We start from the raw sequence: 27,768 nt of genomic DNA, 5'->3' as shown, positions 1-27,768 counted from the left end.
AATACTGTGCTTTGATGTGGCTTCTCATATGATGTGCTTACAAGAGGGAGAATGGATAGTGAAAAAGTAACATCAACAACAATAGCTAGTAATTATTGAGTACTTCTGATGTGCCCGGAGTTATTCTGTGGATTTTATTTAATCCTTACAATAATCCAGTGAGGAAGATTCTCCATTTTACAGACGATGAAACCGAGCCACAGTGAGGTTATGTGACAATACTAAAGTCTCATAGCCAGAGTTTGTTCACAGTTGGGACAATAATATGGGCCCAGTTGCTTTTCCTTTCCTCTACTTGTGTGTGTTTCCCGGCTTGAGCTCTAATTATTTTATTCTTTTTCATGTTTTAGCATGTGTGGAAATTTGAAATTACCAGATTTGAGTAATGAAAGCTGATTTTGCTCTCTTAAAATACAGAGTACCTTTCCAGTTGGCTGCTTCAAAAACCCATTTAGTCAGTGGAATTGGTGAGTGTAGGAAGCCCATAGACTATATTTCAAAGTACCCTTATCTGTAATTTCAAAAACAAATCCAACAGGCTTATTTTTATGTCTAAGGTTTGCTTTTATCCACTTGACATGACCTCCTCCAATTATGTCTTCCTTTAGATGACGTCACCTTGTTAAAGGGCAACCTTCCATCTTGGTAGCCAAGGACTTGGTTTCTGTCACACTGGAGAGGCTTAACTTAGGGGCAGTGATGTTCTCAGTGCAGCTCTATTGTCAGAGAGGTTTAGGCCTAGTGGTTTTGAGGATAGGCAGATCTGTCACATCAGCTCCTACCCAGTGTCCTGGATTCTTGGAGGCTCACACAGCAATTAGGTGTTCTCTAAGGGGCAGGCAGACCTGGGGGATGAAATGGAGCAAGAATAAGGAATGATGGTACCCACAGCCAAAGCCAGTTGTTGTGAGCTATTTGTGAAGTAGGTAGAAAGCTCAACTTGATTTTTTGGTCTGTTTTCCAGAGGTTAGAAATGATACTGTTTCAGTTTAAAGACCTAGTAAGCATGCCTTGGTTCCATGGTGATAGACCTGTCAAAAGTAATAAACCTGTTCCTAATTCTTCTGAGAAGACTGATGTGGCTTAACACCCAGATGAGGGAGTGTGAGACAAGATGGGACAAAAGGAGCAAAGGGAATGAGAGAGAAAATACCATGCATCTAAGAGGCCTGAAGAAACCATGCTGTCTTATCACATCCAGTGCTCTCGCAGTAAAACCTCTAAATTCCCAACAGGGTTCCTAAGCCCACTTACATAAAATCAGCTTCTACTTAGTAGAATTCCATGGCCACCAATTGACCCAGAGAGGGGCCTTTCATGTTGTTCATAGTTGTAGGATTTTATCCCTGCATAAATGTTTCAAATAATTTGCCAACACAGGGCAAGATGCACACTTCTGAGAATTGGAATCAATCTTCAGACATATTTTTAATGTCAGCATGCATTTCAGTCTCCTCTTGTACCTCAAAGTTAGAGACCATGAACAGAGCAATGAGATGTTTTATTTGAGTGGTGCTGTAACTCTGTTATTTTGTAGCAGCATATACTCATGTCAGACAAGTACATCATATCTTCGGAGATTTTATTGCTGTTTTACTCTTTATTAGCTTGTTTGTTTATTTTGCTAAATGGAATTAAAACAAAGATTGGCCTGGAAATGACTATTGGTTTAGGTCTTGGAGGGCACCTGGCAAGGAAGGCTAATAGGAAGGGAGCAAGTATAGGCCAGTTTGCAATTAGGAAGGCGGTGTGGAGAATAATTAGGGAAATGAATGAGGAAGTCCATCTGCAATATGTGATTGTCAATATGGGTGCAGCCTCTTTCTGTCAATTAAGACTAAAGATGCCTGTATTAGTTACTTAAAATACCCAAATTTAGCAGCTTCAGCAAATGTTGTTTGTCTCGCAGCTTTTGTGGGTCAGGAATTCAGGAGCAACTTAGTTGGGTAGTTCTGGCATGGGATCTCTCAAGTCAAGTTGTTGGCTAGGGCTTGCACCCTCTGGGCTTGACGAGCTGGAGGTTCCTCTGCTAAGTTCCTAATGTGGCTTTTGGCAAAGATCTGCCACCTGGACTGGCTGTGCATGACATTTCTTCCACAGAGCCAGTGATGAGAGAGAGAGAGTAGGAGGGGAGAGGAGGGAAAATGAATGAGAATGAGAATATACAATTGGAAGCTGCAGTTTTTTTATAACCTAATCCTGGAAGTAGCATACCATCACTTCTGCTGTATTTTCTTTGTTAGATTTCAATCACTAAGTCCAGCCTGAATTCAGGAAGAGGAGAGATAAGCTTCACTTCATGAAAGCAGGAGTATCAAAACATTCGTAGACATATTTTGAAGGCCAAGTCAGTGCCCATGCTTAAAGTAAACTGCAAAAATGTGAGGTGTAAATGCTTAGAAGCCTCCAAATGATGAAAGGGGCAGACCAAGAGAAGAGAGAAGCTGTCCTGACCTATATGGGCTGGGAGGCTCAGTGTAGGCACAGGGTCCTCATGGATAAAGAAGAGTCAAAGGAATGATTAATATGATCAGAGAGGGAAAATTCCAAAGCATAAAGAGTGGAAACCAGAAAAGACATAGGATTGCTGCAATGAAAATTTAGTCCATAGAGTATGGGTAGCAGGTCAAGGTTAGTGTAAGCATGAAAGAAGGCAATCAGAATCAGCCACTTTGAGGTGGTAGAGGAAGCAGGCCCTGCCCACAGGCAGGTGTGATGGGCAAAGGAGGTTGCGCATATTCAGAGAAGCTATCATAGAGGTGGAAGGGCTCCGAGGCAAGCTTGGGTTGGCCACTTGCCTACTCTAAGGCTGGGGATAAATTATTTTTTTAAGTATATTTTTATTGACTTCAGAGAGGAAGGGAGAAGGAGAGAGAGATATAGAAACATCAATGATGAGAGAGAATCATTGATCGGCTGCCTCCTGCAACCCCCACTGGGGATTGTGCCCGCAACCCAGGCACATACCCTTGACCGGAATCAAACTTGGGACCCTTCAGTCCACAGGCCGACGCTCTATCCACTAAGCCAAACCTGCAAGGGCTGGGGGTAAATTATTTATTTGCCATTTAACTAAGGACCATTTAACTTAGGAAACCAAGGACCAGATTCATTCCTGACCATTGCTAGTTCACTTAAGCAATTCCCCTTCCCATCTGAGCCTCAGTTTTCCTATCTTTAAAATGAGAAGAACAGCCTAGAAAAACTGACTATTCAAATGTGACCGAGAAAATGAAATAAAACAGACTCACCAAGGTATAAATTGGTCTATTTTTACCAGCGAAGTGAAATATCAAACTGATGAAAGAAGCAATGGTAATTCTAGCCCCAAATCTTGTTATTAAGGTAAAGAGGTAAAGATGTGTGTGTGTGTGTGTGTGTGTGTGTGTGTGTGTGTGTCTGCACTTCTATCTGTGTGTGTGTGAGTTGTTGAGTGTCTGGCTGAGCCTTTTTGTGTAGCATTATGTTTATGGGTTTAAATGGGGAGGGACCACGAGTATTTACTGTGCTTCTGCTCAGTACTAGGGGTTGAGCAGAGGGCTAAGGGTTCAGCAGTGACAGACGGGTTCTCTCGCCTGTGGAATTGTTGCCACTGTTTCATTCTGCACTCAGTTTCTCAGTCTGGGAGTTTTGGGAAATGGAGTTTCTAGAGCATTAGCAATAACTTCAGGCCCTTATTATAAATTCTATGCAGTCAGAAGCTGTAGGCACAGGGAAGTCACATTGATTATTCCTCTTCTGGGCATCTACTAGGGAAGTCTCCTCACTTGGTTGAACCAGAGGCTGTGATGATTGATGTGATATAGGAGCATGGGGCAGATGGCCCTGAGCTTGCATGCTGAGCAATTAACATCTATCACTCCTCCATCCCCTGTCCCTTATTCAGAAGGCAACACTTGGCTCAAAGCCAAACTTTCCAATTGTAATACACTATTAATAAGTTTAGTGACATTGGCAAGCGAGGCAAAGAAGGAGAGTGTTTGCTTTGCTTCAGGTCTGACTTCTACCTTCATAGTGTTTCACTCCTGTGGGTAGCTTCCTCATAGACTGTTTGAGGAAAAATCGGAAATAATTCTTCAGTGGTCACACTGGAGATTATTGATTTATAGAGCCAACATCTGTGCCCATATGTACTTTCTTTATTGGAAGATTATACTTCATCAACTAATTTCCTTGTCAACCCAGGCAGGAACCAAAGGGAACCTAGATCCATAAATTTATCAAAGAAATGGATGGTGCTGGGCCTGGAACCACATGCCCAGGCCAGTGGCTACTTCTAGTGAGAAGAACATCATTCTGGCTGCACTGGAGGTTGCTTCTTTTGAAAATTTTTCCTGAGATTTATATATGTTTGGGAAGTTTTGTCTGCGGTGTTTATTATATTCTCATTTTCCTACTACTGGGACTACATATGATATGGTACAGTGGAGCTAAAGAAATGTAAGCAATCTCTAAATGAATGGACATGATGGAGCATGGGCATGTTAGAGTAAGAGCTTGTTAAACTTACTGGGCTGAGTTCACTATATATGGGTCTCACTATTCCTGAGACAGCCACCTGTGTAAATGGTGGTCCACAGAGAATCAGTATAAAAGAGGAAGGGAAGAATGACCCCAGGGGGACTGTACCTCTGAAGAAAGCAATCCCAACTGCTGGCAGAGGGACATCCCAGCAGCCAGCCAGCTCTCTTCCAACTGTCCTGGGTTTCTAGATTTGAGTGTCTCCACTAAACAGCAGTCCATTCAGCCAGCATATGTCATGTTCTGACGTAGAAGTGGACACTAACACCAGGAGTGGGAGGTCACTGAGCACGGGCACATTTTGGATGACTGCAAAGGGCAACCATGGCAGTTCCACCCTCCACACTGGTGTATCGTATATAAGATGTGTCTGTGGGTTGTGATAATTTAATGTCCACTGGGCATTAAGCCCATGTCACAATCATGCTTGGTTGGTAGGTGAGTCAGCCAAGATTCTCACTTCTTAAGGGCTAAGGAGCCTCCTGGAGAGAACTTACCCTAAAGGCAGAAATAACCAGGCAGAGCAGACTTGAGAAGTGTGGAGAGTGATACAGTGAAAAGCTTTCTTTTTGTTTATCTCTTGGCCTCTGTTTGATATGTAACTAAGTTCTAAGTTTGGTGGGGAGCAGGAAGCTGGGGTGGGTGTAATGACGATGACCAAGGAGCATTGTTTCGGAACCCCTCTGAGAGCATATGAGACCCTGCTGACCTCATAACCCCTGTGATATTTTGAACACCCAGGCACTCTCAGAGGGCAGTATACACTTAGAGATGTCAGCAGAGACTGGGTGAGACAGTGGGGCCCTCAGAGACCACAGCTGTGTTTCACTATGTGGTACTGCCCAAGGGGCAGAATGGTACCCAGGAGAAGCAGAAGTGGAGCTCACAGGGTGGTTCTTGGCCCAAATGACAGGGTTGTATGATTCTGATGGTACAATTTCTAGTTTCTAGTTTTTAGGTTTGACTCTCTTATGCATATATATATATATATATTGATTTCAGAGAGGAAGTGGGGGGGGGAAGAGAGAGAGATAGAAACATCAATGATGAGAGAGAAACATCATTGGTTGCCTCTTGTATGCCTCTCACTGGGGATCAAGCCTGCAACCCCAGCATATGCCCTGACCGAGAATCAAACTATGACCTCCTGGTTCATAGGTCGACACTCAACCACTGAGCCACACCAGCTGGGTTGTCCTATGCCGTTACTTAAAGTGCCTTCCTAGCATCCTTGAATATTGGTCTTTCTCTTTTTTGACTGTCCTTTGAAATGTAAAATACTAGGTCCTTATTTCCTACTAATTTAGCTCTGAAAGTTTACTTCTTTATTTTGGGGGAAAATTAAGCATTTTCAAGGAACTTATGTGCCAAATTGGGCCATCATGTGTATTAATACTGTTTCCCTTAAAGGCTTCAATTGTTTATTATACTGTTTTCCCTTAAAGGCTCTAATTTACCAAAAACTGCATTTTAATAACTGGTCCTACTGTGTCCCTGCTGTCTGTAGCCTCTTTTTTAATTTTTACACATAGCCACATTTCCAGCAATCCTTTGTGGATTAAAGAACCTTTGTGGATAGACACATCCACATTAGGATCTATGTGACAGCATGGGGAGTGTCATGTGAATGCAGCAGGAGGTCTGACAGGCATTGAGCATTTTTTAGAAACTAGAAATTCTACCATTTGCTTCAACACTTCTGCTGCATGGGCGTTGCAATTTGTCTTTGGAATAGAACCTTCTGAATTTCTTGGAGGACTGTATCTTTGGTATCATGCATATGTAGGGCAATTAACACCCCCCTCCCCCCATTTTTCTTGGGGAAGCACCACATGCACCAAAAAATAAAATGGAAATGTGGTAGACTGAGATTTTGCTATGAGAAGGCAGCTGGCAATGCTGACAGTATGTCCTCTACTCACAGAGGTGGAAGCTGTTTTGTTCTCTTGTTTTGCTCTTACCTCTGGATTTGGCCTGCCTGTGCTGTTCTTAGAAATTGCACCAGTCTTTTCACTCCATCTTCTGCTCACAGAAGGGCAACTTGAACCAGATAGGCCAATTAATCTCTTCCTGGTGAGAAAAGATGATGAAGAGGATTGGAATCAGATTTGGACAGGGAAAAAGGACCACTGGTACATCTCATGCTGTTAGTTAATCTAGTAAAGGCCAGATGTTGCTAAATTTACTGTTGACTATTATGACTTTCTTTTCTTTGATGTGGTTGTGGGTTTCCTTCTGAGGAAAATGAGGCTTCCATTGTCACATGAGAACTTAATTCTAGAGCAGGAAGGATGAGGTGTTAGATGGGAGTTTTGGAAGGACTTCTCCCTTAATTTGAAGAGGGTGTTGGGAAGACCATTGACATGAAAATGCTTGGAGCATCCATCAGAGGGCAATGAGTTTGGCCTGCCATCTGGGACAGGTTAGGAGATAGATAAGGACTGGCTGCCAGAGATACACTGAGTGAGACAGAGCCCATGGTCTTTAGAAGGGCGAGCTCTAGGAGAATGTAGTTACTTTTAGGAAGAAGTTATGCTCCTATGAGCCTGTGCTATCTTTTCAACATCACAGCTGTGGTCTGGGAGTTAGAAATTATAATGCCCTCTCTCTGAATTTGGGATGATGTAACTACCAGCAGAGACTAGGAGGGAGAGGCAGTTATGACTGGCCAGACCAGCAGGTTCCAGAGGAAGAGTCTGGAGAAATTGCTGGGAATTGGCTAGAAGGATTCATATAAATGGAGCTTGTGCTATAATAATTTGCTTATTAAAAATGGTAACTTTGCTTTGCAGTCCTAGGCTGGTGAAATGTGGAGATGGTGGTTTCTACAGGATCCCCACAGATATCAGCAATACATGGCTTCTATTTGTACAAATTAAAATTAAACTAGTGTGTGGGAGTCATGCCAGGGCTCTGGAATGGAAAACATAGGCAGGACGCTAGACCTGAGACAAAGACTGAGATGGGTAGGGACCAATGTGTGCAGGGTTAAACCTATGCAAGTATAGATGAGGCGAAACAAACTTACTCCATAAACTTCCACATTCTGGAGAGTGGCTCTCTGTTTCTCTGCTTTACTGTAGTTCATGGGGCGGGATAACTGTAGTGCTGAACACCAGGCTTCTAAAACAGAAAAGCAAACCTAGCAGGTGGCATTCTTTAAGTGGGATTTTGTGGAAAATGTAAGAGCTGGCTGATGTGATTGTAAGAATATGGTTATAAACATTTTACCTATCTTTTCAGAGACTTTGATGTGAGGAACCAGTAAGAAAATAGAAATAGTGGGTTTCTAAACTTAATCACTGAACTTAGAGCATTGAGGTCCGATTTTAGTCTGAGGTGAGACTTCAATTCTCTGTGAACTGGAGGAGGGCCCAGCCCCAACCGCCCCCCCCCCCCCCCCATCTCAGTTTCCCCCTAGTGGAAGGAGAGGTCAGTCAGGCTTAGCTAATCCTTGTTCCTTTCCAGCTGTGGTGCTCTAGGCCTCCACAATGGAGCTACCACTTGCTGTACACTTGGTCTCTGAAATTGAGATGTTTAGAGTGTGACCAAGTGAAAAGGCCTACTCTGGCAGCCTGCATACCTGATGGCCCTTTGCCCTGCAGCGCCCCCTGTTGTTTGTTACATCACACTTAGGCATTCTCCCAAGTCACTTGCAGAAAACCAGGAACCTATTTTAAAACCAGAGGCATGGTGCATGAAATTCGTGCATGGGGGGGGAGGTGTTCCCTCAGCCCAGCCTGCACTGTCTCCAACTGGGACCCCTTGGGGGATGTCCAACTGACAGTTTAGACACTCCTAAACCAGCAGTCAGACATCCCTCTCACAATCCTGATCTGCTGGCTCCTAATCGCTCACCTGCCTGCCTGCCTGGTTGCCCCTAACTGCCCTCCCTGCCAGCCTGATCACCTCTCACTGCCTCTGTGTGCTGGTCTGATTGCCTCTAACTGCCCCCCCTGCAGACCAGGTCACCCCTTACTGCCCCCCCCCCCCCCCCCCCCCCGCCGACCTGGTTGCCTCTTTCTGCCCTCCCCATCAGCCTGGTTGCCCCTAACTGCCCCCCCCCCCCCTGCAAACCTGGTCACCTCTTTCTGCCCACCCCCCTTGCTGGCCTGGTTGCCTCCAACTGCCCCCACCCCCCCCCCCCACCCCCCCCCCCCCGCTGGTCTGGTCTCCCCCAACTGCCCCCCTACCCCCAGCCAGCCAGGTCGCCCCATGCAGCCTGCTGTTCAGTTATTTGTTCATCCCTCACTAACCCCCTTGCCAGCCTGGTTGCCCCATGCAGCCTGTTCAGTCGTTTGGTCATCCCTCACTAACCCCCTTGCTGGCCTGGTCGTAGGCAGCCATCTTGTGAGGGCATGATGGTTAATTTGCATATTACCTCTTTATTATATAGGATGCCAGAAATTCATCTTGAGCATGTCAGTATTGCTGGGTCATTTCCCTCTGCCTGACTTTGCAGACCAAATTAGCCATACTCAAATGCTGGTTGTTCTGAAGAAAATGGGAAAGGGACATAAAGCATCAGTGCTATCATTTCTGCATGATTTTAAACCCAAAGCAGGGACAGGACCAACTGGAAAACTCACAAAACATGGGAGATACATAACTTCTTTCTCTAGAAACAGAGTTGTTTTTCATTGTTAGCTTTAAATTAAAAGCATGTTCTAAGCAGCCCTTGGCTCTCTGCAGCCAGTGTTCATATCACCTTGTGGTTTACAAACAGCTGATGTGTGATTCTGGGTATAACAGTTATCTGTAATTGAAATCATCATAAAACAACGCCCCCCCCCCCCCCCCCCACACACACACACACACTGGCTGAGACAGTAATCAACATCAGGAATGCTGTGTATACAGCATCATTCAGGACCCATAAAATATGCAAGATTAATTTGCTGAACTTCATTCAGGCTTCCAGTAGCACTGTCACCTGGGACCAGAGATGCAGCAAATTAATTCTGAACCTCTACCCATTTCAAAACATCAAGAGCAGTCTCCTTTGTACAGCTGTCTTCTGCAGTGCTTCTCTGCTTAGATACTTTCTGGAAAAATCATGTCTGGAATGTAAAATTTTGTTTGGCCACCCTTGTGCCCCTCCTGGTTCCCAAGACTTCTTCCATCCTTCTCATCTCAGTGATCCTCATTTCCTGCTTCATGTCCCTAAGCCACAAACTCAGAAAAATAGAAAATCCTAGCTTTGGTAAGAACATTGGAAACTTGGTATCAAGTTAAGGAAGGAGCAGTGCCCGATGGTAAAGCATTAGTATTTGAGTCAGGAAGGGGGTCTAGTCCTGGCTCTGACACTAATTGTCATGTCTCCTTAGACAAGTTGTCCTTTAAGTTTTAGTTTCACACTTTAAAAAGAGAGCTTTTAAATTGTTAAAATTCCTTCTAGTTCTTTTATTTTACAAGGAAGGCTTGCCACATGCTTTTCAATTTCATTCAGTCTGGTTTGTTACTTTCCTTCCACAATGTTTTATATGCTAACAATATTGTTGATGTTTCTCTCTCCCCTTTGTTTACTCTCTGTTCTCTTTGGCATTGTATATCATACTTCTTTTATTTCTTAACTATTATTTTAGTAAAGTTTTGGGTAGTGGTAGCCATCAATATACTTAGTATACTATGTTTATCTTTTTTATAATTTATTGTCTAAAGTTTTACATATGTCTCTTTTTTCCCTGATGACCCCTCCCCCGCCCACCATTTGTCTCTGGATCTATTCTCGTTCTAAATATCAAATTATGTTGATCATTATATGCCATATATGAGTGAGATCATGTGATATTTATCTTTTTCCGACTGGCTTATTTTGCTTAGCATATGCTCTCTAGTTCCAACCATGTTGCTGCAAATGGTAAGAATTACTTCTTACCACAGTTTTTAATCCACTCATCTGCTGATGGCACTTAGACTGTTTCCATATCTTAGCTATTGTAAATTGTGCTGCTATGAACATAGGGGTGTACATATCCTTTCTGATTGGTGTTTCTAGTTTCTTGGGATATATTCCTAGAAGTGGGATCACTGGTTCAAATGGGAGTTCCATTTTTAAATTTTTGAGTAAACTCCATACTGTTTTCCATAGTGGCTACACCAGTCTGCATTCCCACCAGCAGTGCATGGGGGTTCTTTTTTCTCCGCATCCTCACCAGCACTTGTCGTTTGTTGATTTGTTGATGATAGCCATTCTGACAGGTGTGAGATGGTACCTCATTGTTGTTTTCATTTGCATTTCTCGGATGATTAGTGACTTTGAGCATGCTTTCATATGTCTCTGGGCCTTCTGTATGTCCTCTTTCAAAAAGTGTCTATTTAGATTCTTTGACCATTTTTTTATTGGATCATTTATCTTCCATTTGTTAAGTTGTACAAGTTCTCTATAAATTTTGGTTAAACCCTTATCTGAAATAACTTTGGCAAATATGTTCTCCCATGCAGTGGGCTTTCTTGTTGTTTTGTTGATGGTTTCTTTTGCTGTGCAGAAGCTTTTGATTTTGATGTAGTCCCATTTGTTTATTTTCCCCTTAGTCTCCATTGCTTTAGGAGCTGTGTAGGTAAAGATATTGCTACAACATATGTCTGATATATTGCTGCCTATGGAGTCTTGTAGGATTTTTATGGTTTCCTGTCTTACATTTAAGTCCTTTAGCCATTCTGAGTTTGTTTTTGTGTATGGTGTAAGTTGGTGATCTAGCTTCATTACTATGTTTATCTTGAAGTCTCCATGGCATTTCATATTCTGAATAATGTCATGCTGCTATGATCTAATCTATACTAATAAAGTGGTAATATGCTAATTAGTCTGGACATCTTCCGGACGACCTTCCGGACATCCTTCCTGACAAAGCTGGGCCCAGGCGAAGCCACCTGGGGTCCCAGGCACCTGTGGCCAGCCTGGATGAAGCTGCCACAGTACTGGGCACCTGTGGCTGTGGCCAACCCAGGCGAAGCTGCCCCTGATCCTGGGTGCCTGCGGCAGTGGCCCGCCCAGGTGAAGCCACCCCCAGTCCCGGGTGCCTGCAGCCAGCCAGAAAGAGGGTAGCCTGGGTCCCGGGTACAGGGGCCAAAGCAAAGGTGGTTAGGGCCGATCAGGTCAGCAGGGGAGCAGTTAGGGGTGATCAGGCCAGCAGGGGAGCAGTTAGGGACGATCAGGCAGGCAGACAAGAGGTGGTTAGGGGTGATCAGGCAGGCAGGCAGAGGGGTTAGGGTGATCAGGCAGGCAGGCAGGTGAGCGGTTAGGAGCCAGCAGTCCTGAATTGCAAGTGGGATGTCCCAGATTGGAGAGGGTGCAGGCTGGGCTGAGGGACCCCACCTCCCCATGCATGAATTTCGTTCACTGGGTCTCTAGTCTATAATAATTCTATAATAATAAAAGAGTAATATACTAATTAGACCGGACATCCTTCTGGATGACCTTCTGGACAAAACCAAGGCTGCAAGGGAAGCCCAAGTCCTGGTTGCCAGAGGGAAGCTGGTGCTGGCAGCTAGGGGAAAGAAGACCTACTCTTGCATGAATTTTGTGCATCAAGCCTCTAGTTATTACAGATGAGGAAACAGAGGCCTAGAGAAGTTAAGAAAATTGCCCAGGGCAACATAGTTATGAACAGCAGAGAAATTTGAACCCAAGGTTGCCTTTTAATAAAACCCATGGGTTCTTTTGCAATTAAGCCCTAGCTAGTTTGGATCAATAGATAGAGTGCCAGCCTGCAGACCAAAGGGTCCTGGGTTCTATTTTGGTCAAGGGCACATACCTTGGTTGCAGACTCCTCCCTAGCCTGTGCTCTGGTAGGGGCATGTGCAGGAGGCAACCAATTGATGTGCTTCTCTCACATCGATGTTTCTGTCTTTCCTTCTTTCTTCCAATCTCTCTAAAAAGCACATTCTTTTTTATTATTCTTTCTTTAAATTGAAATTTCTAATGATGCACATAAGTATTCACATGCAGTTGTAAGGAATAATACAGGGAGATCCCATGTACCCTTTTACTCACCAGTTTCCCCTGATGCACTTAATTATTATTAATTAACTTATTTATTTAGTACCTAAATATACATTAATACGTTTTCACTGTCATAAGTTAAACAATTCTGAAGTATATAGAACAAGCATTATGGTCCATTTTGAACACTGTTCTCTGGGACTCTTGCCTCATCTGAGTCCTACTCTAGTTTGTTGTTACTCCTTCCTCCCTTATGCTTCTTCCTAATCTTGTTGTCATGGTCAAGGTCATCTGGAAGCAAATGGATTTGGGGATTTCTGGCTGACTCATATCTTCAGTACTGTGTGGAACCCCTTTTTTATGGTGATTATAGGTGACATCAGGAACTCTCCATCTCAGCTTTTCCTCTAATTGTCTGAAATCTCAATTCTTTGTTTCCATGCTTTTTTCTACATTCTATAATATAGATATGTAATATCTATTCTATACTTTGCAATGTTAAGTATTATACTTAGTAGTACTAAGTGTTCTATACTTAGAAGACATTGATTTTATTTATCTCACTTATAGCAACTCTATGAAAAAGGCATCATTATTAATTTCATTTTACAGGTGAGGCTATACGGTACAGAAAGCTTAGGTGACTTGTACAATGTCACACAGCTAGTAAATGGCTCCACGTCCTCATCTAATTTACACTGGGATTTAACTGCAGTCAGAGCTTCTGTCCCAGCCATTCCATGGAAACTGCTTCTGTATTATCACACAGTCATTTCCTCTTATCTTTCCATGATTGATATGATTAAGTATATTAATACATTTTCTAATATGGAACCAGTCTGGCACTGACATCAGTTTTCATTCTTTAAACTTAGTGCTATATTCAGTTAACTAATATTTTATTTAAGTCTTTGATTAGTGTCAGATGGATGGACTATTTCCTTAAAACAGAGGAATAAAGGAAGTTCTTTCCAGTCCATTTAATTTTCTTGTTAATTTAAAGGGGTTGGTTTCTTTGTATAAATAGCTTTACTCTCTATATCATTTATGTTCCTTCCCATGGGACATATTTAATCTACCAATTAAAGGTCAATAAGTGTGTTTCTAATGATCACTGAGTATTCACATAAGGCAATACCTTCATATTGGGCCATGAGTTAGGAAAATGAGAATAATCTGATTGGCTTATTATTTAAGTCAACGACACAAGGTTATTATTTAAGTCCCCCCAAAATTCAGATTGTTAGTAAGAACATTTTCGAGAAAAGCTGAAGAGTAATAATGATGAATGATGGTGATAAAAAGTTTTTTAAAAAGAGAGATAGCAGTTATAGTATTTTAAGGACTTATAATAGTCATTGGTCCTAGCAGATTGAGTGTATTATTTACTAGAATGTAAAGTCTATGAGGTCAGGATTGTAGGTGTTGTAATGATTGCTATTGCACTCACAACTATCCCCATTTTACAGATGTGGAAATTGAGGCACAAACATGTAAAATAACTTGCCCAGTCTCATGCAGAAAGATTCTAGAGTAGATTGTTGGCTTTTCCTTATAAAGATTAAATATAGTGTTTGCCAGATACCATCAGGCCCCCTTTTCCCTGCACTCCTTAAGCCCCCACTGTTCCAGCCAAGCAGAGTGACTTATGGTTTGCAGTATGAACCATTCATGTCCCACATTTTTGTATATGCTGCTTCCCTTGTCTCTGGAATGTTTTGAACCCTGCTTACCTGACTCACTTCTGCTTGCCCTTTGAAGTTTATTCAAGTATCATCTCTTCCTTTTTCCATTCAGTATACCTCTCCCATCCACCTGGAGTTCATTGCTTTTGTGGCCTTGGCACATTTTAGAGATCCTCCAGGTTCTTGTCTGTCTCCTAATTGAGGCAGGGTATGTGACTGTTCCCCACTGGGGCCAGTGCCCTCCAAGATCTCTCAAAATGGGTATGTTGGATGAGTAAAGGATGAAATTCTCCTAGTGGTTCTTTCTCCAGCCTGAGCCTGACCTGATGACGGGCAGAGGTCGGTGAGCTCTAACCCCTCCCCATCTTGCTCCTACTTTCCAAAGTGTTGGCACGGTTGGCTTATGGGCAAATAGACACACAGCTTTTGACCCTCTGACCATTCTCTGTCTCTCCAGGGAACCACCTATTATTCCAAAAAGTAATACATACTCCTTTAAAAGAAAACTACATTTCACTTATTGAAGATTAGTAAGCCATATAACTCATTGATCAGGAGGCTAAAAACAGCTATAACAAAATAAAGTTCAAATTTGGGGGTCCACAGACCTAGGAAAGTACTTGACTACCGGAAAATTCCTTCTTTGAATTTTCTGACTAGTTCTTCAAAAGAAGGCCACATCCAAATAATATTTTTCTCTGAATATGATAAATACTGTGGCATTCAACTTGATCAGAATAATCAAGCTCATCAATATCTTCAGAGGCTGCATAACTAACCAGGAGACTTTTTATCTTTTAAAAATCAACATTTCTTTCTGTGGAGAAATAAATGGGAAAAATCTAGAATAATACATCCTGCTGTTAGCTCCAGAGATATAAAATTTCTAAGAAGATTCTTTTCTAGCCTATAGCAAGGACAGAAAAGAAAAAGCCTTATTTATATATAAAAATAGAATAGAGCCGAGACCGGTTTGGCTCAGTGGATAGAGCGTTGGCCTGCGGACTGAAGGGTCCCGGGTTCGATTCCGGTCAGGGGCATGTGCCTGGGTTGCGGGCGCACCCCCAGTGGGAGATGTGTAGGAGGCAGCTGATCGGTGTTTCTCTCTCATCGATGTTTCTAACTATCTATCTCTCTCCCTTCCTCTCTGTAAAAAATCAATAAAATATATTTTAAAAAAATAGAATAGAGATGTAGTAAGATAGTAAGAGTTCAATAATGTATATTGAATGAATAAGTGACTAAGGGACTGCTCCCACCCCTCCAAAACTTCTCATTGTAACTGGCTGCTGTATGTACTGGTATTTTGCATACATAATTCTTCCTGAGTCCTACCTATTCTTTAAGCTCAGCTACAGTGCTACCATCTCTATGACATACAGAAATTGTGTCAGTAGAGAAGATGGAGTATCTAACTCTGCTTTGGGTTATCAGGAAGGCTCTATGGAGGAGGTGGAGAAGAGAAAGAAGGCCAGGAAGATCACCCTTGCAGGTGAAGAGGCTCAGGTGAGGGGAAAGACACTCTTGTTGACCTCCTCCTACAGTCCAAGAGGTCAAAGCATCAGGGGCAATGATTCATCTCCCATAGGTCCCTGAGAGCAGAAAGGTTTCTTGTTCCTACATGCCAGCATACTAGGCATCAGAGTTTTTTAGCTGAAAATCTCTCCCACCCTGAGTGCCAGGAGCATCCATCAGGTCTCTGCCTTAGTCTGCCCACAGATCCTAGCCTGACTCACCTTTCAGGCTGGTATGTGCCTGGTATGCCTTCAAAGAACAGTGATAAGAGCCAGTGAACTGTCTTCTACAGTTCCTTTGTGACCCCCCAGGACTCCTCCTCTGGTGGCCTTTAGAGTATACTAGAGGCCCAGTGCACGAAATTTGTGCACGGGAGTGGAGGGGTGGGGGGGAGAGGGTCCCTCAGCCCAGCCTGCACTCTCTCCAATCTGGGATCCCTTGGGGGATCGGACCTAAACTGGCAGTTGGATATCCTCTCCCAATCCAGGAGAGTTGGTTCCTAACTGCCCTCCCCTGCTGGCCTGATCACCCCTAACTGCTTCTGCCTTGGCCCTCATCACCGTGGCTTTGTCCAGAAGATGTCTGGTCCAATTAGCATATTACCCTTTAATTAGTATAGAGAGTACAGGCCTGGCACATTGAGGGCCTGAGTAATTATTTTTTGGTTGCATGAGTACTGGAATTTTAGAGGTGGAGTCATCATCATACTCCCCATCTAAATAATCCTGGACTGTTTCTTCATTCTCAGGACTCTCCATGGAGAGGCAGTTTGGACCATTTTCATCCCCACTAAATATTCAGACAGTGTGTGCCCAGTTTGTTGTAACTGTTTTTCTGAGTAGTTAAACATGGCCTGACAAATAAGGGGATAGCTACTTGTCCAAGCTGCCACCAGACACTACACAGAGTGGCTTGCTCTGCAATCAGATCTCATTAGGATACAAAGAGTGGTCTGGTCCCAGGGATGTGGGAGACAGATGAATGACAAGGTTAAGTGCATAAGAATTGCAGTTAACTGTGAAGACAAAGTGGGATGCTCAAAAACAAAGAGTTTCCTATCCAACATGTTGTAGAACCATTACTGTTTAGAGACTCCTGCCAGATATGTTGGTAGGAAAGGGTAATTTCAATGAGCTGATGCTCAGAGGCATGGGTAGTGCTTCCTTTCCAGTCACAAGAAAGCGCTGGTGCTAATTATGGCTCTATATAACTTGATACACTAGTTTTTTTAAAAAAATGTATTTTTACTGATTTCAGAGAGGAATGGAGAGGGAGACAGAGATAGAAACATTAATGATGAGAGGGAGTCATTGATTGGCTGCCTCCTGCACATCCCCTTCCCCCCCGACCAGGAATTAAACCCTGACCTCCTGGTTTATAGGTTGACACTCAGCCACTGAGCCACACTAAACCACTGAGCCACACTGACTGGGCCACTAATTAGTTTTTAATAGTTGAAAGAAGGTGAGATGGTAGGATGAGTTCCATGTTGGGAGAGATAATGGACTTGAATTGGTGGCCTGCTTCAGGCATTTTAGGAGGTGCTGATCTCTGCCCCTCCTCCACTCACCATCTCTTGCCAGCCCAAGCTCCAGTTCTTTCTTATCCCTTGCCTCAGGTACTGTCCAGTCTTCAGTGGCTTCTAGTTTCTCTCCTTATACCTTCTCTAACCCAGGCTAGCTAGCATCATCTTTCTAAAGTAAAAACTTTGCCACATTCTTCTTAGGTGACTGTTCCCCAATCATCTGCAGTAAAATCAGAATTCTTTGCTGTATGGGGTGTGGTTCCACACAGATCTTGTCTGCTTCATCTGTCTTGAACTTCCTTCTGTATTCCAACCAATCTATATTATTTTCTGCTCCTTTGCCTCTGCCAGTACTTTTCTTTTCGCCACCAGTTACCCTCCCTGCCTCGATCATATCTGATTTTTCTCCCTCCAAAATGCTGATTATCACCTCCCCTCTGAAGCCTTCCTACTGACACAGTTAGTCACCCTCCAGTGTTTCCATGGCACCTGAGCATTTTTCTCATTGTATTTCATTATTTTCTCACTTCCCTACCCAGTGGTGTCATGAGGGCAGGGACTGTGTTGATTTCCTGTCACAGAATACTCAGACATTAGCAGAGTACATGGGACAGAGAAGGAGATTGAGTCCTGATGTCTCTGTACATTTCCCACCATTTGACTGTCTACCACCACCATCCCTTTCTTAACACCACATGGATTGTTAAACATTTGTTTATCAATGCTTTTGATTGATTTACATACAATAAAATGTATATAATTTTAGTGTATGAGTTTTGATAAATATATACATCAATGTAGCCATCACCCCAATTAAGATATAGAACATTTTAATCATTCCAAAAGTTTCCTCAGCTCCCTTTGCAAGCAATCTGTCACTCCCCTTATCAGTCAAACATTGATCTTTTATGTATAGTACTAGAGGCCCAGTGCACAAAATTTGTGCACGGGTAGTGTCCCTAGCAGCTGCCAGCTGCTGGCTGCTGGCTGACAGCTGGGGCCTCCCTTCGCACCCACCTTGGCCTGGCACCACCTGCTCATCTGCTCCACCATCCCGCCCCAGTCCCGCTCTCATTGGGGCCCAACGGGGTGGTAGCACCTCTACTGCCTCCCCAATGCCAGCACCACATCCCTGACACCCACCATGTTCTGCGCTGCCCCTGGCAGTCAGCACACGTCTAGCTCCCAGGTCGGTTGAACTCCCACCAGTAGGGACAATTTGCATATTAGCTTTTTATTATATAGGATAGAGTTTTGACTGTTCTCAAACTCCATATAAATGAAATCACACAGTGTTTATTCTTTTGTGTCTGTCTTTTTACATTCATGTTTGTGTGATTTATTTATGGTGCGTAGGTTAGTACTTTGTTCCTTTTTACTGCTGAGTAGTATTCCCTTCCATAAATAGATTGACATTCATTTGTTGACAGACATTTGGGTTATTTCCAGTTTGGAGCTATTATGACTAAACTAGAGGCCTGGTGCACAAAATTTTTGCACTTGGTGGAGATGGGGATCCCTCAATCTGAATTGTGAGAGAGTGCAGGCCAGGCCAAGGGACCTCACTGGTGCATGATTGGGGCCGAGGAGGGACGTGGAGGTTGGCCAGCAGGGGAGGAACTGCGGGAAGGCTCCAGGGTGTGTCCAGCCCATCTCGCTCAGTTCCGATCAGCCAGACCCCAGCAGCAGTTAACCTACTGGTCAGAGTGTCTGCCCCCTGGTGGTCAGTGCACGTCATAGAAAGCAGTTTAGCGGCCTTAGCATATCATTAGCATATTATACTTTGGTTGAATGGCTGACCAGATGGCCAGTCACTTAGCATACTAGGCTCTTATTATATAGGATGTGCTACAAATATTGTTATACAAGTCTTTTTGTGGATGTTTTCATATGATTTAGGTAAAATACCTAGGAATAGAATTGTTGGGCCATAGGATAAGTGTATATTTAACTTTGTAAGAAGTATACTCAAATACTTCCTTAAAGTGATTGTTTTATTTTACATTTCTAGTTACTCCACACTTTGTGAACACTTGGTATTATCAATCTTCTTAATTGTCATCTGTTAAGTGGGTGTGCAACTATATATCACCGTGATTGGTTTGCTTTACCCTATGTTTTAAAAAAAAATCTCTTCATGTGCATATAGTCAATTTGTATACCTTCCTTTTGGATGTGTCCTCTTCAACTTACTTATTCATATTGTATGGGATTTTTTGCCTTCTTATTAATGTTTTGTGTCCTGTATAAAGTATTTTTGACTATTTTAGGTTTGTGAATATTTTTCCCTTTATTTTCTTCTAGAAGTTTTACAGTTTTAGCTTTTAGCAAAAGATTAGGTATATGACCCATTTCTCCCCCATTGCATCTTTTAATTTATAGAAGATATGGTATTTAGAATAGGCCAATCTATAGAAATAGAGAGTAAATTGTTATTTGCTTAGACCTTAGGACTTAGGAAAATGTGATTGTCTCCTAAGGAGTAAGGTATTACTTTTTTTGGGATATATGATATAAAGTTTCAAAAATTGATTATGGTTATCTTGCATTATTCTGTGAATATACTAAAAAACACTAAATTTCACACCTTAAATTGTGCCTTGTATTATATATGAATTGTATCCCAGTAAAACTGTTACAATAATTAAAAGATTGCATTTTTCATTGTCAGATAGAAAGTAAGCAGGGGATGAGATCCCTCGCCTGGCCTGTGCCCTCTTGCAATCCAGGGGACCCCTGGGGGAATGTCCGACTGCTGGTTTAGGCCCAATCCCTGCAGTTGTACATCCAGCAGTTGGACATCCATCTCGCAATCAGGGACCGCTTGTCCCTAACCACTTGCCTGCCTGCCTGCCTGCTCACCCCTAACTGCTCGCCTGCCTGCCTGCCTGCTCAGTGCCCATCATAGCAACTGGTTGTTCTGGTTGTTCTGCAGTAACAGTTGCCTAGGCTTTTATATATATAGATTTTTTTTAAAAAGGCACCTAAAGTTTAAAATAATATTCACAAGTTTCATAACTCAAGGGAAGGGTAACACTGGGAAGTCATAAAATGGACAATAATTGGCCCAGCCGGTATGGTTCGCTGGTTGAGTGTTGACCTATGAGCCAGGAGATTATGGTTCGATTCCCGGTCAAGGCACATGTCCGGTTGCAGGCTCGATGCCCAGTAGGGGTAGTGCATGAGGCAGCTGATTAATGATTCTCATCAATGATGTTTCTATCTCTCCCTGTCTAAAATCAATAAAAAATATTTTTAAAAGAGAATGATAGTGATATTAACAATAACATCAAGCATTTATTGAGTACTTTCTATTTGCCAGGCACTAGACTAAGCATCTATTTAATGAACAGCCATTTATGTTGCATTTACCATGTGCCCAATATTATTCTAAGTACTTACAAAGATTAATTCATGTACACGGATTACCTCATTTAAGTCACACAAGAACTGTACGAGGACCTCTATTCTTATCTCCATTTTATAGATGAGAAAACTGAGGTGTAGAAAAGTTAGGTAGCTTTCTCAAGTGTTCACATATCTAATAGTTAGCAGAGTGGAGCTAGTAGTAGGTAATCATCGGATATTTGTTAAATTATATATAGTTTACAGCTTCTGCTTGGTAATCTTTCACTCCACCTTTAGGGGTAGTAGTATTTCACCAATGGACATAACAGGCATCCACCCTGCAAGGATTTTTCTGGTTTCAGCTGGCTGTATTCTATATCCTGAACCAAGGTATTAGTGCCAGGACTGAAAATGTATGGAAAAGGAAGCCATGTGGGGAATTAATGGTCACCCTTCACAATCTTCCATTGGATGCTGAGCCAGAGTGAGCGATGGCTATATGGCTGGACCCAGAACCGCAAAGGCCCAATTTTTACTGATTGTTTTTAATAACCGCCTTCAAATTAGGTTACAGACAAAACAGCAGACTTTTGAAATGACCAGGAAAAATGTTGTGCCTCTCCAGGAAGATGGATTAGGTAGTGAGCAGATAGTACTCACACTTTAATTCAGGTTTTATGGAGTTGTAAGATTCAATAAGACATTTCAGCTAAAGTATCAAGAATATCTCGGTGCAATATTTCTCCAAAGAACTTCATCTTCTTCCTGCCAGCAGGGATAAAGGGAAAGAGAAAACAGCTTTGGTCAAAATAGTTACTGCTGGGCTCCAAATTGAAGCAAGCTAAGAACAGGGGAACATCTTTTATGTAGTATAAGCCTTTCCCATTCTCCACCAGTGATACATAATAACATTTTTCCACAGTAGAATAGAAGATCTTGCCTTTTCATTATCCTAAAATTTGTTATTTCTTCTAAATGCTGAAAGATTTTTAGAGGAAGCTTAACAGATTTCCAGAGCTCCAGTAAATGATTGCATTTGCTTCCTGCAAGTACTATTTTTGATGAGTTCAGCCAGTCCCTAATCCTTATACTGTATGTGGGAGGGAGGGTGCATTCTGGTGCTACACTGATTTTGAACGCAGTTCCAGAGACTCAGACAGTTTCTACCCAGCATGTCTAGAATAGATTAGTTGTTAGATAAAATACAATGGTGCACTTCACATACCCAGACCAAGGGAGTGGCACATTCTTTATTCTTAATGTCATGACAAGACTCAGAGAGAGAAAGTCCTGATGCACACATTCCACTGGTTCAAAGATTGATATTGGTATCTGGATGAAGAGAATTAAACGAGGACAAAATTTAGAGAATGAAATGCCTAGTGAATCTACTGTTTTTTTTTTTTTTTTTTTAAATCCTTACTCCAGGAGTGAGGATGATTTTTCCATTTATTGTTTTAAAACATATTTACTAATCTTTAAAAAAATTTTATTGTTGAAAGTATTACATATGTCCCCTTTTTTTTCTCCCATTGACCCCATCTAGCCTGCCCCCACCCTGTTGTCTGTGTCCATAGGTTATTTCAAGAGCTCCAGAAAATGATACATGCCAGATTTTAGCTATTATAAACTGTGCTGCTATGAACATAAGCGGGGTACATCCATTCTTTCTGATTGGTTTTTCAGGTTTCTTAGATATATCCATAGAAGTGGGATCCCTGGGTCAAATGGCAGTTCCATATTTAATTTTTTGAGGAAACTCCATACTATCCTATATAATAAAAGCCTAATATGCAAATCAACTGAACAGCAGAATGACTGGTCGCTATGATGCACACTGACCACCAGAGGGCAAACGCTCAATGCAGGAGCTGCCCCCAGCCCACTTAGCCAGTCACCCCACAGATTGGCCCTGATAGCCGGCCAGGCCTAGGGACCCTATCCATGCACGAATTTTGTGCACCCAGGCCGCTAGTCTTCCATAATGGCTGCACCAGTCTGCATTTCCACCAGCTGTGTACTAGGGTTTCCTTTTCTCCACATCCTCACCAGCACTTGTCATTTGTTGATTTGTTAATGGTAGCCATTCTACAGGTGTGAGGAGATACTTCATTGCTGTTTTAATTTGCATCTTTCTGATTAAAAGTAACTTTGAGCATTTTTTTCATATATCTCTTGGCCATCTGTAGGTCCTCTTTGGAGAAGTGTCTATTTCTGTCCTTTGCCTATTTTTTAATTGGATTGTTTGTCTTCCTATTGTTCAGTGGTACGAGTTCTTTATATATTTTGGATATTAACCCTTTATCAGATGTATCATTGCCAAATATGTTCTCACATACAGTTTGTTGATGTTTTCTTTTGCTGTGCAGAAGCTCTTTATTTTGATGTAGTTCATTTGTTTATTTTCTCCTTAGTTTCCTTTGCCTTAGGGCCTAAAACAAGCATGTCAAATGCCCAAAACGAATATTTTTGCCCACCCCATATAACGGCATGTAAGAAACATTTTAATAAAAATTTTGTAACTTAATTTTTACAATATCCTGTTATACGTAATTATTAATGAACTACAACGTTCGCTAATGACTGATTACTATAATCGTGTTGCATTAATTTTCCTTATGTGCCTTACACACAGGTGTATCATTCCTCTCCATTAATACTAGCAGCGAATATTTTAGCAGCTGATTGCCACATCATTAGTCTTGTGCTGACTTGTGTGGTGTGCGCAACAGGAAATATTTCACTTTCGGAGAACAAGAAAAATAGGTTTATTTGCATTACGCTTATTAATTTATGCAGTTATTCAGTGGTAAATTAATGTTCAAGAAAAATATTATTTTTTATTAAAATGTTCTATTATTTTATGTTAACAAATGCTCATTTATTTTAGCCCTTTGTATTCAGCATGTCTCTATAGAAATAAACCTACGTTTCTATGAAAATTGAAGTTGTTTTTTTTTTGTGGCCTACATAAACTTAAACCTTGGTTATTTGGCCCATATTAGTCTTTGAATTTGACATGCTTGCCCGAGAATATGTATCCGCAAACATATTGCTACAAGAAGTATCTGAGATTTTGCTGCCTATGGTTTCTTCTAAGATTTTTATAGTTTTACGTCTTACATTTAAGTCTTTTATCCATTTTGAGTTTATTCTCATGTATGGTGTAAGTTGGTGGTCTGTTTCATTTTTTTGCATGTACCTGTCTAATTTTCCCAACACCATTTATTGATTCCATTGTATATTCTTGCCTCCTTTGTAAAATATTAATTGAGAATAATGGCTTGGGTTGGTTTCTGGGGTCTCTATTCTGTTCCATTGATCTATATGTCTCTGGTCTTGTGCCAGTACCAGGCTGTTTTGATTCCAGTGACTTTGTAGTGTAACTTGATACCTGGTATTGTGACCCCTTCAACTTTGTCCTTCTTTCTCAAGATTGCTGTGGCTATTCCAGGTCTTTTTTGGTTCCATATAAATTTCTGGAGTATTTATTCTAGATCTGTAGAATATGTCATTGGTAATTTAACAGGGATTGCATTGAATCTATAGATTGCTTTGGGTAATATGGCCATTTTAATGATGTTAATTCTACCAGTCCATGAACGTGATATATTCTTTTACTTGTTTATATCTTCCTCTATCTCTTTTTTTCCACGTGCTATAGTTTTCCAAGTTTAAGTCTTTTACCTCCTTGGTTTAGTTTATTCTGAGGTATCTTAATTTTTTTTGTTGCTATGGTAAATGGGATTGTTTAGTCTCTCTTTCTGTGAGTTCATTATTGGTGCATAAGAATGCCATTGATTTCTGGGTATTAATTTTGTATCCTGCTACATTGTTGAATTCCTTTATTAAGTCTAGTCATTTTTTTTATGGAGTCTTTAGGGTTTTCTATGTACAACATCATGTCATCTGTGAATAATGAGAGTTTTACTTCCTCCTTTCCAATTTGGGTGCCTTTTATGTTTTCTTCTTGTGTGATCGTTGTGACTAGGACTTCCAGTACTATGCTGAATAAAAGGTGTAAAAGTGTACATCTCTATCCTGTTCCTGTTCTTAGGGGAAATGCTTTTAGTTTTTGCCTCTTGAGTATGATGTTGGTTGTAGGTTTGCCATATATGGCCGCCCTTATTATGTTGAGGTATGATCCCTCTATTCCACTTTGCTGAGAGTTTTTTTTCAAAAATGGGTGTTGGATTTTCTCAAATGTTTTTTCTGTGTTGATATAATCATGTGATTTTTTTCTTTCAGTTTATTCATGTGATGTATCACGTTTATTTATTTTCAAATATTGTACCAGATTTATTCCTGGAATAAATCCCACTTGGTCAGGGCATCTGATGTTTGTAATATATTGCTTGATCCAATTTGCTAATATTTTGTTGGGAAATTTTAGCATCTATATTCATCAGGGATATTGGCCTGTAATTCTCTTTCTTTATAGTGTCTTTATCTGGTTTTGGAATTAGGATAATGCTGGCCTCATAAAAATAGGTTGGAAGTATTCCTTCTTCTTGGATATTTTGGGATAGTTTGAGGAGGATAGATGTTAGTTCTTCTTTGGATGTTTGGTAAAACTCCCCTGTGAAGCCCAATCTGGATCAGGGCTTTGTTTGCTGAGATTTTGATTACTGCTTCAATTTCCACAATTGTTATTGGCCTATTCAGGTTTTTCTGATTTTTCCTGGTTCAGCTTTGGAAGATTGTATTTTTCTAGGAATTGGTCCATTTTATCCACATTGTCCAGCTTGTTGGCATATAGTTGCTCATAGTATTTTCTTACAATCCTTTGTATTTTTGTGAAGTCAGTTGTTACTTCACCACTTTAATTTCTGATTTTAATTATTTGGGTCCTCTCTCTTTGTTTCTTGATGAGTCTGGCTAAAGGTTCATCAATCTTGTTTATTTTTTTCACAGAATCAGCTCTTGATTTCATTGATCTTTTGTATTGTCTTTTTAGTCTCTATGTCATTTATTTCTTCTCTAATCTTTATTATTTCTTTCCTTCTACTTACTCTGGGGTTTTCTTGTTGTTCTGTTTCCATTGATTTGTTTTTGTTTTTGTGGAATGGAAGGAGGAGGTAAGGAGAGAGAGAGAAACATCAATGTGAGAGAGACACATTGATTGGTTGCCTCCCACACACGCCCAGACTGGGGACAGGGATCAATCAAACCTGCAACCTAGGTATGACCTGGAATCCAACCAATGGCCCTCCTGTGTACAGGCTGATGCTCTAACTGCTAAGCAATGTCAGCAGGGTAGAATCTACTGTTTTGACACTGAATTGAACTGTGACCCTTATTAATTAAGGGGCCAGGGGAGGTAGTGTAAGGAGATGATAATGCACACTGACCTTTGGAGTGAGACAGAATGGGTTTAGTTCTGGTTCTGGTACCTACTAGCTATGTGACCTTGGTTATGGGAATTAACTTTTCTGAGCTTCCATTTCCTCTTCTGTAAAATAGGCATGCTCTTATCACAATGCTAACAAAAGTTTACAGGAGGGCTTGACAAGTTAATCATGCTATCACTGTTCTGTGTTCTTTACATATATTATTTTCTATCAATCTTTGTAACATCTCTCAGAGATTTGTCTTATTTTGCAGGTGAGGAAACCCAAAGTTCAGAACTTTTATATGATTTGCTCCAGGTCTAGAGTTAATAAGTTACCAGCAAAAAGATGAATTAAACCTAATTGGTGTACCGCCTTTCAAATGCTGGACGTGGCAGTCCATAAAGTCAGTGAACAGGGTAGGACTCTGCAGCAGGACATTCATCTTGCCTAGTTACCTGGACAGATGCTTGGAGGCTATCCATCAGTGTTCATGAAGTGGCCAGCTGAATAAATAATCAAGCTGATGTTAAGCAGCTGTTTAAATAAACAAACATCAAATAAATAAAGATTACATTTCTTCAGTGCTTAACTATATATTAAGTGGTTTCCTAATTTTATTTTCTATTTTCTCATCAAATCCTCATAGTAAACCCTGCAAGACTACCATTATTATCCCATTGAAAGTGTGAAAATTGATATTTAAGTGTTTACTAGTACTTGCTCAAGGTCACAGGGCTAGTAAAGTGGCATGGCCAGGACTTGAATTCATGCCTGTCTAACTCCAGAGCACTATCTACTTGCAGGGTATGTTAGCAGACTACCCCTCAGATGTGAGGGCTCTGGGCTCCTATGCTGGCTGTGAATTCCAGGGCAGTGTTGAGAGCTTCATAGATGTTGGAACCTTAGCATTCTTATTGTGTTACTATATTCCTTGAATTCTCCTGCTGATTTTAGATGCCAAGTAACTTGACATTTCATTTAAGAATTCATCAACACAGCCAAATAGCCCACAGTAGATTCTATATATTATTTATTTTTAGGCATTTCTCATGAGCCTATTAGAACACTGTTTTGATTGAACCTGAATATTTACTAAAATATCTGACAGTACAAATTTACCCTAATCCAAGAACATGTTTGGAAATCATCTATTTGAATTTTTTTAAATCACAGCTTTTTCATTTTCTATAGGAAAATAAAAAATGTGTGTAGAATTAAGAACAAGTTACTATTCTATGAATAACACAAATAATTATACTCTAGGCTTATATTGTGACTAACAAAATGATCGATGCAAGTGGGCATGAAGTATCTCAACATCCTGAGAATAAAGAATTAAATTGTTTTAAATGGAATTTGTATATTCTTTTTTTAACACACACACACACTAGATTGGCTTTTTAGACTGAAAGTTATCAGGATATGATACACAATGTGATCTAATTCCTGTCTGAAATTGGAAAGTGTGACAGGATGACAAGGGGACCCAGAGTTGTGAGATGGATACTAATTCAGAGGTGCCACCAGCTAGCTGTGTGACTAGAGGAAACCATGTGTTCTCTCAGGGTATTGATGACCATTCCTGTAACAAGAGGACTTCAGGAACTGCCTTATTTCATTTAATACTCAAAAGAATTTTCAAAGGTTATGTTGCTTTCAGTTTACAGAATAGGGAATGGAAGCTTACAGAGTTCAAATGCTTTGTGCAAATTTGTGTTGTATTTGGGTACCCATAGGCATAAAGAAAATTTTGTCTTGGTGTTGATTCTAGGTACCAAAAGCAAATATATGCAGGTTGAGAAATTTAGCCTTATCCTAGACATACATATAAAAACGAATATATCAGAATTCAATCAATCTTGGTGTTTTCTATAGTTCTTGGGTGGGGTTTTGAAC

This window comes from Myotis yumanensis, unplaced genomic scaffold, assembly GCF_028538775.1.
Source record: "Myotis yumanensis isolate MYYU_CA2020_CCGP unplaced genomic scaffold, mMyoYum1.0.hap1 SCAF_5, whole genome shotgun sequence".
NCBI classification, from domain to species: domain Eukaryota; kingdom Metazoa; phylum Chordata; class Mammalia; order Chiroptera; family Vespertilionidae; genus Myotis; species Myotis yumanensis.
The sequence above is the reverse complement of the archived record's forward strand: the minus strand, read 5'-3'. Positions refer to the sequence as shown.